We start from the raw sequence: 16,039 nt of genomic DNA on the forward strand, positions 1-16,039 counted from the left end.
CATCACTGCATCCCCTTGCTTCCATTGTCTGTCCTCGTTCCTGCTGTCCCTCAGGCCTCTTGCCTTTTGGCAATGAGATTACATGGGGCCCACCTATGTGCCCACCTAAAAGATCCCGATGTTTCCATTTCAAGATCCTTAATCGAATCGCCTCAGCAATTTCTCTTTTGAGGGACAAGATCTCCCCAGGTTTCTGGAAGCAGGACGCGGCTCTCTGGGGAGGCCCTTATTCAGCCGGCTGCAGGGAGAAGGCCCTGTAATATGCGAAGTGGGCTATGAACTCATTTGAGAGTGGGCTTACCAGGAGAGTGTGTTAACTACAAGCAAACTTTGCGGTGAAGACCTTCGGCCTTTGTCCTAGTAGAAAGGAGAAGATCGTCAAACACAGGCTGTAATTACTCTTTGTAGGAAGCCTTCACAGGGCAAGACAAAGGCAATCATCTGATGAGCAAAACCATCAGCCCAAGGCCATTACTGAGTCCGTGAAGGAACACAAAAGGGGATGATCAGAAAAGCATGATTTGTGGCCATCAACTCATCACTGTCACCAGGCTACAGAAGTGGGGAACAGACCACATTTGGGATGTGTATGTAATTCTGGTTCTGGGGTTTCAATCCCTTGATGACATGGTGGTGAAGGTTTGACTCACGACTATGTGGCCCTGAATCCTAGTCACTAGGACCCCAACTTTTAACTGAAATGAGATTACATGTAGCTCTTTTTGGTCAATTATCCCAGACATGCCAGGAAAGTTCTGGTCCTGTCTGTGAACCTGGGGGTAAGTGTGCCTCTCTCTGGGCTGGCCCAGGAGTTGGAGTCTACTTTCCAACACGCTCTGCCTGAGCACACAAAGCTGAGTCACTGCTGGCTAATTGTCAGGAAGAACTCAAATGGGATCCAAATTAATGTCAAGACTCAAAATTTGCAGCCTCCCACCAATCAAGTGGACTACAGTTTCCTCTTGAATCCACCTCGGATGATCTAGTGCGGAAACTGTGAGTGTCGCAGGCAGTGTAGGACCGACCACACAAGGATCTAATGGAATCTGTTTTCTTGTTTTGATACCATGCATCTGTGGTCATCTCTGGGATCTGATGACAAGTTTAGACTGCAATCAGAATCACCCCTGGAGATGCTGCAATAGAGCTGGAGAAGGGCTGGGGATCATTTCCCAGAAAGCTCTCTGCCATCCTAGGGACAGCCGATTTCAAAACCACCATTGTGGTGTGATTGGCTGGTACTAGATGTTAGAAGTTAGTGATACCGGATTCACATGCTCACAAGATCTCAGCGTCAGTGATGCCTGCCTTCATGTTAATGAGTTACTGGGGATGTGAGTTAGGCATTGGGCTGGGAACTTCAAGGCCACAAATTCAAACCCCTCCGCTGCCCCCAGGGAGAAAGATAAGGTGCTCTGTTCCCCTAAAGAAGTGTTTTTGTTTAGTTTGTCTAGAATGTCCTACTAGGACAACTTTCTACTAAAAGTTGTAGAGATTTTCGCATTTTCAGTATACATAGGTTTATATATATACTGGTGGAAATGAAGACAATATAAATCAGTGACCAGGGGGTCATTGGAAATAGCACACCTACCCTTACATCCTTAGGAATAGATCATTGCCATCCTTGATGACTTAGTGTAGTTTAAGGGCCTGAAGATTACGGATGTGTTCACTTTTAAGTCTTTTAGTGCAACACCCAGACGATACCAGTAGATGGCGCTGTGGATTAACTTTTCTCCCACTTTCAGCCAGGCAACTAACTCTGAGAACCCAGGTGAAATCCATGGGCTACATCTTCCCTCTTTCTGTGGTCAAAACAAGTAAATTGGGCTGACTAAATACAAAGTTACCCAAAAAAAGAAAGACGCTTTAGCCTGGGATGAAAACTGGTGATTTACTGCATCATCCCTAAACCATTGAGTGCAGTTGGATTGAGGATAGCTCTCAGATAGCCAAGGTCACAGCAACCATCTGAGGCAAGATCAGTCCGATTAAAGAAGCGCACGCGTGTGTTCCAGGGACCAAAGGAGTGTGCGGTGGCCCAGCAAATGGTCAGTCATGAGTAACGTGCAAAATACATTCTGGGACAGCAAAGGCCTCCATGACGTCACCTTTAACCAAAGCCAGCCGGCCGTGTCTATGAGGACCACGACCTTTCTCAGAATAAAGTTATCTGCACCCTCGATGCCTGACTCAATGTTTCGTGCTCGTGGCTCTGTACACGGCTCCGCGCCTCTCCTCAGTTTATGACCCTCATCGAGAATGAGTCTGAAGACAAGGCAAGATAACTTTGCGCTGGATGGAAGGAAGGAAAACTCAAAGATTCAGTGGATGATTCTCCCATTGGGGGGCCCCACCAGCTGTGAAATCTATGCCAGATTTTTGTCATTCTGGCATGTCTTCTACCGGGCCTGCCTATTAGCCGCTGAGATCCAGATGTGCGTTTGTGATTTGTAGTTGTTTATTTGGGAAGCAGAATTTTAAATGGAAGAGGAAAGGGTTTTTTTTTTTTACGTAAAGAAGAAATATTTATGTTCTAAATGGCTAACAAAGTGCCTTCCTGAGGTGAGTTTCTGCTGCTGGCTGGTTACCTGTCTGGCACATCCTAATAGCTCATATTCATTGGCCAAGAGACCGCCTCATAATTAAGCACATACTATCACTTTTCTAAAATCATCTTGTGAAGTAGATTTTGTTATTATGTACATTTCAAGGACGGGGAAACAGACTCACAGGGTGAAATCACTGCCTTGATATGTCGTGCTTAGTAAATGGCAGAGTTGCAATTTGAACCAATGGCTCATTAATTCCAGAACAATGCTCATGAAAACTATTTCAATCCTGTGTGGCCTAGAGCTCATCAGAGGCATCCTGATTTGAATGGCTCCATTTTTCCTCCCTCAAGAGAAATTGCGTAGAATATTTCAAATGAGAAGTCAATCCTGATTTCTATGCCTTCTAGAGTGTCTTCCGGAACCTGCTGCCACCGAGTCAACTGCAAAGCATCCTAGGGATGGGCTCCTGAGGCTATCGGCCTTGACCGGAGCAGGTTGCCTCATCTGTTTCCTGCACTGTGACTGGTGGGTGGAACCTCGCACCTGTGGCTAGCAGTCCAACACGTACCTGGCAATGCCACCAGGGCTCCTTGTTCGTCTGCAGGTTGCAGGTACGTAGTGGGGGTGAGACTCTGTGCTGCTTTGGTTTGTTTTATGTCTTGTATGTAGATGTGTTCAGCATCATTCTCTGGGATGTGAGGTTACTCGTTCTCTGCAGTTTTCAGTTTGGAACTGTGTTAAAAATTCTAGACACTAAGGAAAAATTCCCCTTCAGTGTTCTGTTTCAGCTGAAGACTCCGTTCATCTTGGTGCTCAGAACAATGGGGGTTCTGTCATTAAGAGGAATTACTCTCCTTAGAAGTACTGCAGGGCCCTGCCTATTATTATTTGAGCATATGAGTTGGTATTTCAAAGTACACACGTCCTCCTCCCTCTAAGTAGTTTATTCAAATATCTCTTACAACACAGACACTGTTCTTGCAAGGGAGAATTCTTCCATATTAATTGCCAAGAATATTTGCCCAGTATGCATGTAAACCTTAAAGCAAAACAGATCAAATAGGAATGGATTTTAAATGCTTAACCTGGGCAGGTGCTTGTAAAGACTGCAAAGCCCTGTCCTGAGTTTCGTTTGGAGGTTGGCTGTTATTTCCTTGTGAGATACTCCCTCTCCAGCAGTGTCTATTTTTGGAGGAGAAAATATATCATCATGGTACCAGGATTTGGATAAAGAGGGTATCATGGTAGGCAAGCAGGTTAGGGAAGGATTCATAGAAGTTGGACTTGAGTTGGATTTTTTTTCTTAAATAAATAATTTTATTGGGGACTCTTACAGCTCTGTTTTTTTAAAAAGATTTTTTAAAGACATAATTTTCTTATAGCGCTTATAACAATCCATACTTCAATTGTATCAAACACATTTGTACATATGTTGCCATTGTCGGTGTCAAAGCATTGTCTTTCTACTTGAACCCTTGGTATCAGCTCCTCTTTCCCCCTCCCTTTCCCACCCCCCTTGTGAACCTTTGATAAATTGCATATATTTTTTATTTTCAAATCTTGCACCCTCCACTGTCCCCCTTCACCCACGTTTCTGCTGTTTGTCCTCCTGGGGGGTGGGGGTTTTATATGTTGATCATTGCGATTGGTTCCGTCTTTCTTCCCCCTTGAGTCAGACTTTGAAGGAAGTATAGCATTTGGATAGATAAGAAAGTGGGTCCTTTGGGGAAGAAAAGCACAATTAAATGCTGGAGTTAGGCCGATTGGGCATGGAATTAGAAACCTGACTGGAATAGAAGATAACTTGCTTATAAACTTGCTTATAGTGGGGTCGGGACCTGGATGAGGAATATGAAATGCATGGAGATTTTGAAAAGGCTGCCTGGTTGTGCTGTGGGTTAGACATTGGCCTGCTAATGGCAAGGTCAGTTGTTCAAACCCACATGCCACTTACTGGGAGAAAGATGATGCTGAATGCTCTCATAAAGATTTACAGCTTCAGAAACCCTGGATAGAATCACTATGAGTTGCAATCAACTTGATGGGAGAGGGCTTGGTTCTGGACCTCTTTGGAAACCATCTATTCTAAGCCTCACATTTAACAGAGGAGATAATAGAGATTCAAAATGGTGAGGCCCCTTCTCAGGTGGCACAGGGGATTTTACTGGTGACAGAGGAGTCATTCAGGGCTTGCTCCTTTGCGTGTTCCTGCCTCTGTGCGTGGCCTGAGCACACACGCGAAACCACCATAGGCTAAGAAGGAAAGACATGAAGTCAAAGGGCAGCCTTCAGAGACAGCAACAATTTGCCAGGTGTGCTCAAAAGTAGAACATAGGAAACCAGAAGGAGGGCTGGAATTGTAATGAAAGCTTGTGGCACTGGCGGTTGGCACGGGGGCAAAGGGCATAATCAGACAACATTCAAAGCGATTTTGACTGGTGATGGAGAATTGCGCAGGACCCAATATGGGGATCAGAAACTAGGAACCTAAACTAAGATCAGATTTCAAATTTTGGGTTCTTGTGCAACAGTGTCCATTGGGGAAGTTGGTTTGAGGTGCAGGAGGAGATTCTGAGTCTAGATGTTTGGTGAACACTGGTAATCGTTAAGTGGGAATATTCATTCATTCGGTGAATATTCATTAGATTAAGTACCATACGCTCTATCACTTGTCTTTCAGTGTGGTGACTTGCATGTTGCTAGCAACTATGCCGGATGGTGTCTCAAACACCAGCAGGGGTACCCATCGTGGACACGCTCTAGTGGCGCTTCCAGACGAGGAAGGAGACCCTGGTGATAAACTCTTGAAAGGACAGGCTATTGTAAACAACAGAATATTGTCTGACATAGAAGCAGAAGAAGATGGATGGAATACATGGAGGACCTGTACCCAAAAGAATCTGTCCAAGTTCAATCGTTTCAGGAAGTAGCATGTGATCCAGAACCAAAATATTGAAGGACAAAACCCTGAACTGAAGGAGTTAGTGTGAAAAGCAGTCCTTTGGATAGACTCCTAAAGGTAATGCTTCAACAAGCTGCAGCACTCACAAAAAATTGGAAGGCAGCTTCATGGAAAAATGATTCAAAGAAATCCATATTCATACCTTAGTCTGGGTTGACTAGAGAAACAAATCCGAAGACACTCATATGTGTGTAAGAGAGACCTTTATATCAAAGAACAATTGTACATTAAGAAAACATCCCAGCCCCATCCAGACCAAGTCCATAAGCTGATGTTACCCCATGTGTAACTAGTCCATAAATTCCTCTTTCGACTCCCATAGCCATGAAAGGCTACTGGATGCAGACAGATCACAGGCCAATTGGTGGAAAGTCTTGTGGAGCTAGTGGTGGAGGCATCTCAGCACTGGCAGGGTCTCCAGGTGGCTCCTCCAGTTCCAGGGCTCTGGCTGCATCAGTGTAGCTCCATGTGGCATCTCAGCAGGAAGATGACGCAGAGTGTCTCCCGCCTCCAGGGAGGAAGACAGGAATTCCCAGACTCCTCAAGAGAAGACCATGCCCACATGGAGGCCTCTTTGGCCATGGCCTAATTGACAGGCTAGATTCCACCCTTTTCCAAGTTGACAGGCGATTATGTAACCACCCTATTACCCATTGCAAAAAAAAAAAAGTGGCCCAACAGAATTCAGGACTTAATCAGCAATGTCATAAATCTCACATACGAGTAACATTTTGCTGAAGACAGTTTAAAAGGTTTGCAGCAGTATTAGAGGGTTTCAAAATGTTCCTGACAAGTTTTAATTATATTTTAGCTCATTTTTTTCTCAAAAGGGTGGAATGAGGAGTGTCATATTAATCTTGGCTGCTAGCAGAGAATACCAGAAAAGGTTTACCTGTCTTTTATTGCCTATGGAAAGGCATTGGGCTGTGTGAATCATAGCAACTTACGGGTAACATTGTGAAGAATGGGAATTCCAGGACACTTCATTGTACTCATGTGAAACCTCTACATAGCCCAAAAGATAGACATTCAAACAGAACAAGAGAATACTGCACGATTTAAAGTCAAGAAAGGTGTGCGTCATGGCTGTATTTTTTCCCACACCTAGTCAGTCTATGTTGAATAAATAATCCAAGACGTTGGACTACATGAAGAAGAACTCAGCATCAGGTTTGGAGGGACACTAATTAACCCCCCAACCGACGCTATGCAGACGACCCAACCTTAGTTACTAGAAGTGAATAGAACTTGCAACGCTTGCTGATGAAAACCAGGGACTGCAGCCTTCAGCACAAATTAGACCTCGACAAAAAGAAACCAGAAATTCTCAACCCAGAATTCTCAAATATCAATAAGCAACATCTTGATAAATGAAATAAAGATTGATATTGTCAAGGATTTGATTTTACTTGGATCCATAATCACTGCCCATGGAAGCAACAGTAAGGACATCCAATTGCATTTGGTATTGGGCAGATTGGCTGTAAAAGATCTCTTTGAAATGTTGAAAATCAAAGATGTCATTGAAGGACAAGGTGTGTTTAACCCCAGCCATGCTATTTTTAACCACCGTATATGCATTTGAAAACTGAACAATGAATAAGGAAGACTTGAGAAGAATGGACATCTTAGAATAATTGTGTTGGTAAAGAATACCAACTATACCATGGGCTTCCAGGAGAATGAACCCAGCTGTGTCCGAAGTGCCGCCATGATGCTCTTTGGATGTGAGGCTGGTGAGACTTTGTCCCATGCACTTTGGACATGTTCTGAAGAGAGACCAGTCCCTGGAAAAGACATGTGCTCGTTAGGGTCAAGGGCCAAGTTACAAAGAGGAAGACTCTCAACAAGATGGATGGACACAGTGGCTGCAGCCCAATGAGCTCAGGCACAGGACCACTGGGGAAGATGGCGCAAGAGTGGGCAGGGCTTTCTTCTGTGGTACATCGGGTCCACATGAGCAGGAAAGGACTCTGTGTCACCTACCACTGACAGCGACGCTCTGTGGTCCTGGGGAGGGAGGCACTGATACTACGAGGCTGGTGTGCCTGAACTGCAGCTTTTGTTCTGGTGTTTCCAGGTGGAAAACGTGGCTTTCGGTGCCAGGCCCATCTTAGAATTTTGGCTCCTGGAGCATTTGGTAGGTGTAGTGTCTAGGGAGGGACCGCTAGCAGGTTCTACATGCAGTTAATGGCCGAGGGCTGAAAACAGACAGCGCCTGGGCAGCCCTTTGTTTGTTCTGTCATTTATAATGGGTTGGAGTTGTTGGGCGCCATCAAGTGGACCCCAACACCTAGCAGCCCCAGACGACAGAGTACAACTGCCCCAATGGGGCTTCTAGGCTGTCATTCTTCTGGAAGTAGATTGGCAGGTCTTTGTCTTGTGGGTCAGCAGCAGTGTTGGGTCACTTGGGCTCTATGGTAACAGGTTATGAAGTTTAAATAAATTGCCTTTGGGTTTTAAAGCCATTTCCCCTCTGTCTTCATTTTTATTATTTAAACAACTATTTGAACTTGTCACCACTAGAGAATTCTGGTGAATAGAGTGAATGATTTAATTGGCTGCCAATAGGGCACATGTAACCATGGACCCAAGAGGAAAAGTAAGAGTTTTTAATTATATTTAAAAAATTCTCTTGGGCCACCTAGCAGGCACCAATGCCTTTTGTTGGTTTATTTTTTCAGACTCTTATTAAGATTGGCCCTCGCTCCACCCGGGACAGTTAAGGACCAAACCCTTTATCTTTCTTTTTTTTCAATCGCCTTAGTTTTAAAAGAAGCTTAAGCTCAGACTGACTTTTGTGTAGAATAGGAAATTCAGACCCAGTGGAACCCTAAGTGATTTAAGAGGCTACAAAGGGCAGGCTTGGGAGAACCTTCCAATCTCCCTATTAAGTAGCGACAGGAGTAGTTGAGATAAGGGAAGACCTGGAGTGGGGCTAAGGAAAGCTTTACTGAGTTGTGCTACATGGTAGCATTCGCATAGACTTGCATTTCCAAAGGCTTGTTTCACATCATAATGCTTTATTTTATTAGATTGAGAACTTAGAACTTACAGCAGCAATTACAATGCTGATCTTACAGGTTCGTACTTAAACATGAATCAAAAACACCCTAGAGAAATGGTCTTAATGACCAAAGTTCTTAATACTCCCCCCCCCCATAAATGACTGGAAAATAGCATGGGGTGTGTATTGAGAGAACCATTAGAAGTCAACTCTTTCAAAGACCAGGATGATTCGTGGCCTGAAGCAATTTGGAATTCACTAAGGGCAGGAAGGATCCATCTCTCCCCCACCCCCGTCCCCTTATTTGCCCTGCCACCATCTCTTTCCTCCGTGATTTTACCTTTCCCTTCTCATCTGTCGGCATGCTAGGCACACTGCTACCCCCTGCTCTCTCTTTACCTATATCTCCTCTCTATTTTTCTTTTCCTGAACACAGACTGTCTCAGAATTTTGCTTATATTCTCGTTGACCCATTATGCCCATATTTTAGAATTTAACAGGCAGGTGAGAGTACTTCCTTTTGTTTATTGTGCCTTTTGGGAGTTGGGAGAGGGATCTAACTGTGACTCCTGTGTCGAGATGCAGTTCTACTTGTGCCTGGAAGCACCCCTCTTGTGCCTGGAAGGTCCCCTCTGGGGACTGCAATTCTTAAGTCACACGCAGCAGCGAGTCTGTATCTTTTATGGGGTGCACTGAAGATTCTTTTGAAGACTTGGTAGTCTCAGTACCAAAGTGTATGAATGGCCACAATGGAATACTACACACCCCTAAAAAGGGCGATGGAACCTTGAAACATCTTATGACATGGAGGGACCTGGAAACCATTATGCGGAGTGAAGTGAGTCAATCACAAAAGTACAAATATTGTATGAGCCCACCACTCTTAGGACAAACACCAAAATGAAGGCAGCAGCTTCCGCCCCTAGGCCATGCACTCCACCAATCTACCAAGCAACACAGTAGAGAGCCTGCCTAGTGCCCATGAAGCAGACATCACTTTCTCTATAGGAACAGCTTAAAAACCTTGCTTCAGCTTTTCAAGATCAGGTAAGAGGGAGATTACCATGCAGTTGCTCCCAAACAAGTTGTGCTAAGGTCACTCTAACTCAACAGACTCCTGCCACAGTGATCAGTGAACTTTATTGGAAATTTAAGTCAAGATGTGGGGAGGGGAGCATGCATGTCTCAGAGAAAGTAAGCTAATTTCTTTTGGGAGGAGAATTAGGAGGGCCACCTCCCATTGGGGGAAACACACACACACACACACACACACACACACCACCCCCACCCCCACCCCCCTATCGACACTTATATAGAACCCCAGGGGAGAATATGCCTAAATTGACCATTTGACCTCGATTCTATGCAGCCCTTGGTGACCCATGCCATGTGATATAGACTACTGGGACTTGAGACCCTGTTTTCTAGTGGCCCACAACATCCTTCATCGGCCACACCAGAAGGACTTGAGGCAAAGCCCCACTAAGGGAACTGGGCTCTCCCTCAGATTGACCTGGAGCCCTTGGACTTACCATGAAAACTTCTCAGTGTGAGAAGAGACAGATGGGTGATATAGCAAGGATATGGCATTGGTGGTCATCAGACTTTGGCTCAGATGGATCACTTGCTTTGAGGATGCTCAATGCATGGTGGTCCGGGACTACCATGTATTTCCTATTTTAATGCTCTCCTTGATTTATAAGGACATGTATTAATCTGCTATACATGGTTCTGTCAATGCCAATGACTATTATTGAAATGTTGCCTTATTTCCATACCCCATTGTTTGTGTAAATAGTTGTCCAGAGTTCAATCTGTACAAATGAATAATTCATGGTAAGTCTTCATTTATATAATCTCCTTTTCTCAATTGCGTTTTTAACTCTATACCATTGGCTAAATTAATGACACTACCAATAGACCTATCTTATGCCTCAGGGAAATGATTGATATTGTTCTCTAACATAAAATGACAATGATGTCTCTAAGGTGAACCATATATATACACGCTGTATGTACTGGTGTATAAGCCAAGTTTTTAAGCACAAAAATGTCCTGAAAAACTGGGATTCTGCTTATACACTGGTCAGTGGTACCCCAGCGAGGTGTAACATCTTGTTGCCTGCTTCCCCCACCCCCCTCACCACCACCTCCAGGTAACGGGATGAGCTCCCGTTATCTCGCGGGTGATTGCCATTCTCCACTGTTCATTCAAAGCCCTGATGACACTGCAGGGCTTTGAATATTTGTTTACTCACATCTAACCAATCAGAGACGTCCTATGCCATTTATCTTTGAATAAGCCTTTTAAAGACCGTGTGCGAAGGATGTGGCATGAATGGACGTCATCTGGTCAAGCCTGACTAACAAAAGCCCGACTAACAATCTCATGAAGCCTGACATAGAGTTAATAGCAAAGTGGGTTCGAGATGCATGGGAAGACATTCCAGAAGACATGGTGGGACGAGCCTTCCAGAAATGTAGTATTAGTAATGCTATGGATGGCAGTGAAGACTGCACTTTGTATGAAAATGACAGCAGTGATGGTGATGACGGCGATCTCAGTGAGGACAGCGTCTATGATGACCTCGCACCAGCTGAAGCTCTGCATTGGGATATGGATGATGATGTTGAATCCAGTTTTTTTTAAACATTTTATTAGGGGCTCATACAACTCTTATCACAATCCACACATACATCAATTGTATAAAGCACATCTGTACATTCTTTGCCCTAATAATTTTCTTTTTTTTACATTTTATTAGGGGCTCATATAACTCTTATCACAATCCACACATATACATACATCAATTGTATAAAGCACATGCATACATTCTTTGCCCTAATAACTCTCAAAGCATTTGCTCTCCACTTAAGCCCTTTGCATCAGGTCCTCTTTTTTCCCCCCTCCCTCCCCGCTCCCCCCTCCCTCATGAGCCCTTGATAATCCACAGATTGTTATTTTGTCATATCTTGCCCTATCCGGAGTCTCCCTTCACCCCTTCTCTGCCGTCCATCTCCCAGGGAGGAGGTCACAAGTGGATCCTTGTAATCAGTTCCCCCTTTTCAACCCTCTCACCCTCCACTCTCCCAGCGTTGCCCCTCACACCCTTGGTCCTGAAGGTATTGTCCACCCTGGATTCCCTGTGCCTCCAGCTCCCATATGCACCAGTGTACAACCTCTGCCCTATCCAGTCCTACAAGGTAGAATTCGGATCATGGTAATTGTGGGGAGGAAGCATCCAGGATCTGGGGGAAAGCTGTGTTCTTCATCGGTACTACTTCGCACCCTGGCTGATCCATCTCCTCTCTTAAACCCCTCTATGAGGGGATCTCCAGTGGTCGACACTTGGTCCTCAGGTCTCCACACTGCACTTCCCCCTTCATTCACTATTGTATATATATATATATATATATATATATATATATATATATATATATATATAGTGTGTATATATATATATACATACAATGGCCGCTTGTTCACCTTCAAGCCTTTAAGACCCCAGACACTATCTCTTTTGATAGCGGGGCACCATCAGCTTTCTTCGCCACATTTGCTTATGCACCCATTTGTCTTCGGCGATCATATCATGGAGGTGTACAGCCAATGATATTTTTTGTTCTTTGATGCCTGATAACTGATCCCTTCGGGACCACGCGATCACACAGGTTGGTGTGTTCTTCCATGTGGGCTTTGTTGCTTCTGAGCTAGATGGCCGCTTGTTTATCTTCAAGCCTTTAAGACCCCAGTCACTATCTCTTTTGACAGCCGGGCACCATCAGCTTTCTTCAACCCATTTACTTGTTCACCCACTTTGGCTTCAGCAGTTGTGTCGGGAGAGTGAGCATTGTAGAGTGCCAATTTAATAACAGAAAGTATTCATGCATTGAGGGAGTGCTTGAGTAGAGGCCCAAGGTCCTTCTGCCACCTTAATACTAAACTTATAAATATAGACACATAGATATATTTCCCCATCCTCGTATATATATTTGCATGTACATGTCTTTGTCTAGACCTCCATAAATGCCCCATTGACTCCCAGCTCCTTCCTCCATCTCCCTTGACTTTCCTCCTGCCCCACTACCATGCTCCGACCCCACCTGGGCTATAGCTATACCTCTTCTCTATGCAACCTTACCCTTGATCATTCCCCACCAGGCCTGTCACTCCCCCCCACACTACCATTTTGGGTCCCATGTTGTTCCCTTGTCCCTGTGTTTGTTGACACCACTTCCTTACCCCCTTACCCTCCCCCCACCCCAAGTCCCCCAGGAACTGTCGGTCCAGTTGTTTTTCCTCCAGATAGTTCATCCAGCCTGTCCTATTCAGAGAGACCTGTGGAGACACTAACATGCACGAAAACAAGACAGAGGAAAACAAAGCAACAGTATACAACCAGACAACAAAACAACAAAAAGAAACCACTGACAAAGTACAAAACAAAACACTTCACAAAAGAAAAACTTGTAGTTAGTTCAAGGATCGTTTGCTGGTTCTTAGGAGAATTTTCCAGTCCAGTCTGTTGGGGCACCATGCCCTGGCCCCAAAGTCCACTTTCAGCATTCCCTGGGGACCTTGCCACTCCATGATGAATCCAGTTTTGAAGGATTTTAACTCTACATTTTAGCTTGGTTGCTGATTGAGCTCACGGAATAGTACTCTTAAGGTATCATTGTTGATACCTTATTGGTTTTGTTGAACCTCTTTTCCACTTACTGTGCTGATTTACTAATGTTAAATGACTTGTCCTTTTATTTATGTTTTTATTTAAAATAGATATTTAAATACATTACTCCACTGATGTCTCAATTTTTAGTAATTTTATTTTCATTTGTTTTGATTATTGAAACTCACCAATAGCTTCTGCATTTTCCACCCTGGGCTTATACTCGAGTCAATCAGTTTTTCTGGTTCCCCAGGTATAATTCAGTACCTTGGCTTATAATCGGGTCATCTTACATTCGAGTATATATGGTATATATGCCTGTATCTTGGGCTTTCACTTAATTTTAGCCCCCAGCTAAGAATAATTATTTCTTATGCCCTTGCTTGATTCTTGCCCTCCTGAAGAGATCACTGACGTTATGGGTGCCATATCAAAGTGTAATAAAGGAAATAGATGGTGCCTGGTTATCAGAAGGACTAAGATCTGGGGTCATGAAGGCTTGTTTTCAAGCAAGCAGCCATCTGAATGAAGCATCAACTAAGTGGATATGGAAGAAGCATACTAGCCTGTGTCGACCTAGGATTAGAAATAATATCATGCAAATCCAAAGGAGGGAATGGCATCAGAGTGTAAATTGTGAGCACCCAGTTTTCAGAAGGCTATGGATGACAGTGGACGCCCAAAATCCATGTGCAGGGTCCACAGAGATGTTAAGCCGCTGGTAAATCCCCTCTGACCCTAGTGGAGGGACGTGAATACACTTGTTACTAGAGATAGTATTGTAGAGACACTTAGAGAAGATATACTTAGGTTAAAACATAACGTCTTATTTGATCCTCCTTCTGACCCATTTAAAAGTTGTTTCAGTAAAAAAGAATTTTTAAAAATGAAGGGAAATACATGTGGGTTTAGCCTCCAGTGAGTTCCCTCTGAACAGAGACCATGGATGTGCATTGGAAAGTGCATTATGGCAGATGTAGTTTGGTCAAAATTGAACACCTTAGCGTTTCATTTTCCTTTTGACTCATTTTAAAGTTGTTCCAGTTTTTAGTATTTTCTGCTTTCTTTTCTATTGAGGGTTTTCTCTATTTTCTTGTTGTTGTTAGCATTTTGGTTTCTTTGTTTCTGTATGTTTTTTTCAGTATATGAAATCCAGAATGGGTGAATCTGTGGAGACAGTAGTGGGACTAATGGTTTCTTGGGGGTATGGCAGGGGCAGTTGGGGGGTAATACGGAGCTAATAACAAGGAGTTCAAGAAGGAAAAAATGTTCTAAAATTGATTTTGCTAATGATTGTACAGTTCTTCTAGATATGATTGAACCATCGAATAATGATATATAGATTATGTCCCAATAAAACTGTTTGACAAACAAAATAAACTAAATGTATGAATGGTTCTTCTTGAAAAATATAATCATTATAAGCGTATTCGTTTCCTAGTGCTGCCATACACAGTAAGTACCACAACCTGGGAGGCGCCTAAGATCGGAAGTTTATAATCTAGCAGCTCTGAAGGCTGGGAGTCTGAAACCGGAGTATCGGCAGAGGTGGTATCTTCTGAGTGCTCTCAGGGAGAATCTGTGTGATGCCTTTTGCCTTCCTTTTGGTGGCTCCCAGCAAGCCTTGGTGCTTTTGGCTCACAAGCCCTGTGGCGTTTTTTAAATCCATTCAGTGGTTCTCAACATTCCTAATGCTGCGACCCTTTCATATAGTTCCTCATGTGGTGGTGAACCCCAACCATAAAAATATTTTCGTTGCTACTTCATAACTGTAATTTTACTACTGATGTATTTTCATTGTTACAAATTGAACATAATTAAAGCATAGTGATTCATCACAAAATATGTAATTATATATTGTGAAATATTTACCATATTTCTAATTACAAATAAATGAAATTTTTTTCTGGAAGCATGGTGTTGCTTGGTTAACAGTCTTCACGCAGGGTACTAGTATGTGGGCATATCTACATGTGGTGGACCCACCTGGAGACAGATAGAGGATTGGTGTCTCAATTCCTAAGACCATCGGAAATATGTGTTTTCCGATGGTCTTAGGTGACCCCTGTGAAAGGGTCGTTCGATCCCCAAAGGGGTCACGACCCACACGGTGAGAACCACTGGTCCATACTGTGAAATGGCTCTTTTTTCCTCTACATAGTTTTGTGTCTCTTCTACTCTTTTACTGGATACCACTTATGCTGGTTGAGGATCTATTAGACTAAGCACGGCTTTAAATTAAACTGATGAAATCCTATTATCATACAAGGTCACAGTGTTAGGCAGGGTTCAGTAGAGAAACAAAACCAGGACACTTAGGAATATATATATATATATATATATATATATACAGCATAAAGGAATATAACAGCTAATTAGTCCACACAGAAGCACAGAGGGCTCAGTTCAACTCATTTCAATGGAACAGGTAATATACTAGAAGACCTTCAACTCATGAGGGCTGCCGGGGATTCAAGGTCGAGGAGACAGCAGACAGCTGAGTCTTACCTTGGGCAATGCAGGCAGGGTCTTCCCCCAGGCAGCAAACAGCAGGGAGATTCACCAACAGTCAGCAGCTCAGGAGCTTAGTGAAGCAGGCCCAGAAGGGATATTGAACTCAAGCAATGCAAGATGACAGGATCCACCAGCCTCAAGCGGAAACCGTGTACATAGCAGCAGTGTGGCGAAGCATGTTTCCAAGGAACTTCAAGCTCTAGAGACACGATCCATGGGTTGGCTTGTGCCACTGGTAGTGCAGCTCATAAGTTGAGGCAGAGAACTAGCTAAAGAAACCACAAGCTGGTCCGAATACCAGAGAGCAAGATAGAGAGGAGTGGGTATT

At 43.8% G+C, this 16,039-nt stretch overlaps 1 long non-coding RNA gene across 1 annotated transcript; it reads left to right on the plus strand.

Annotated features, from left to right (window-relative positions):
* The first annotated feature begins 1,929 nt into the window (after positions 1–1,929).
* LOC142426004 (uncharacterized) lies at positions 1,930–14,378 on the plus strand. Its single transcript, XR_012779714.1, has 3 exons — positions 1,930–2,568; positions 2,966–3,169; positions 5,239–14,378. It is a non-coding gene; the product is annotated as an uncharacterized LOC142426004 (long non-coding RNA).
* Positions 14,379–16,039: the final 1,661 nt, after the last annotated feature.

Source organism: Tenrec ecaudatus, chromosome 14 (assembly GCF_050624435.1).
Source record: "Tenrec ecaudatus isolate mTenEca1 chromosome 14, mTenEca1.hap1, whole genome shotgun sequence".
NCBI lineage: Eukaryota > Metazoa > Chordata > Mammalia > Afrosoricida > Tenrecidae > Tenrec > Tenrec ecaudatus.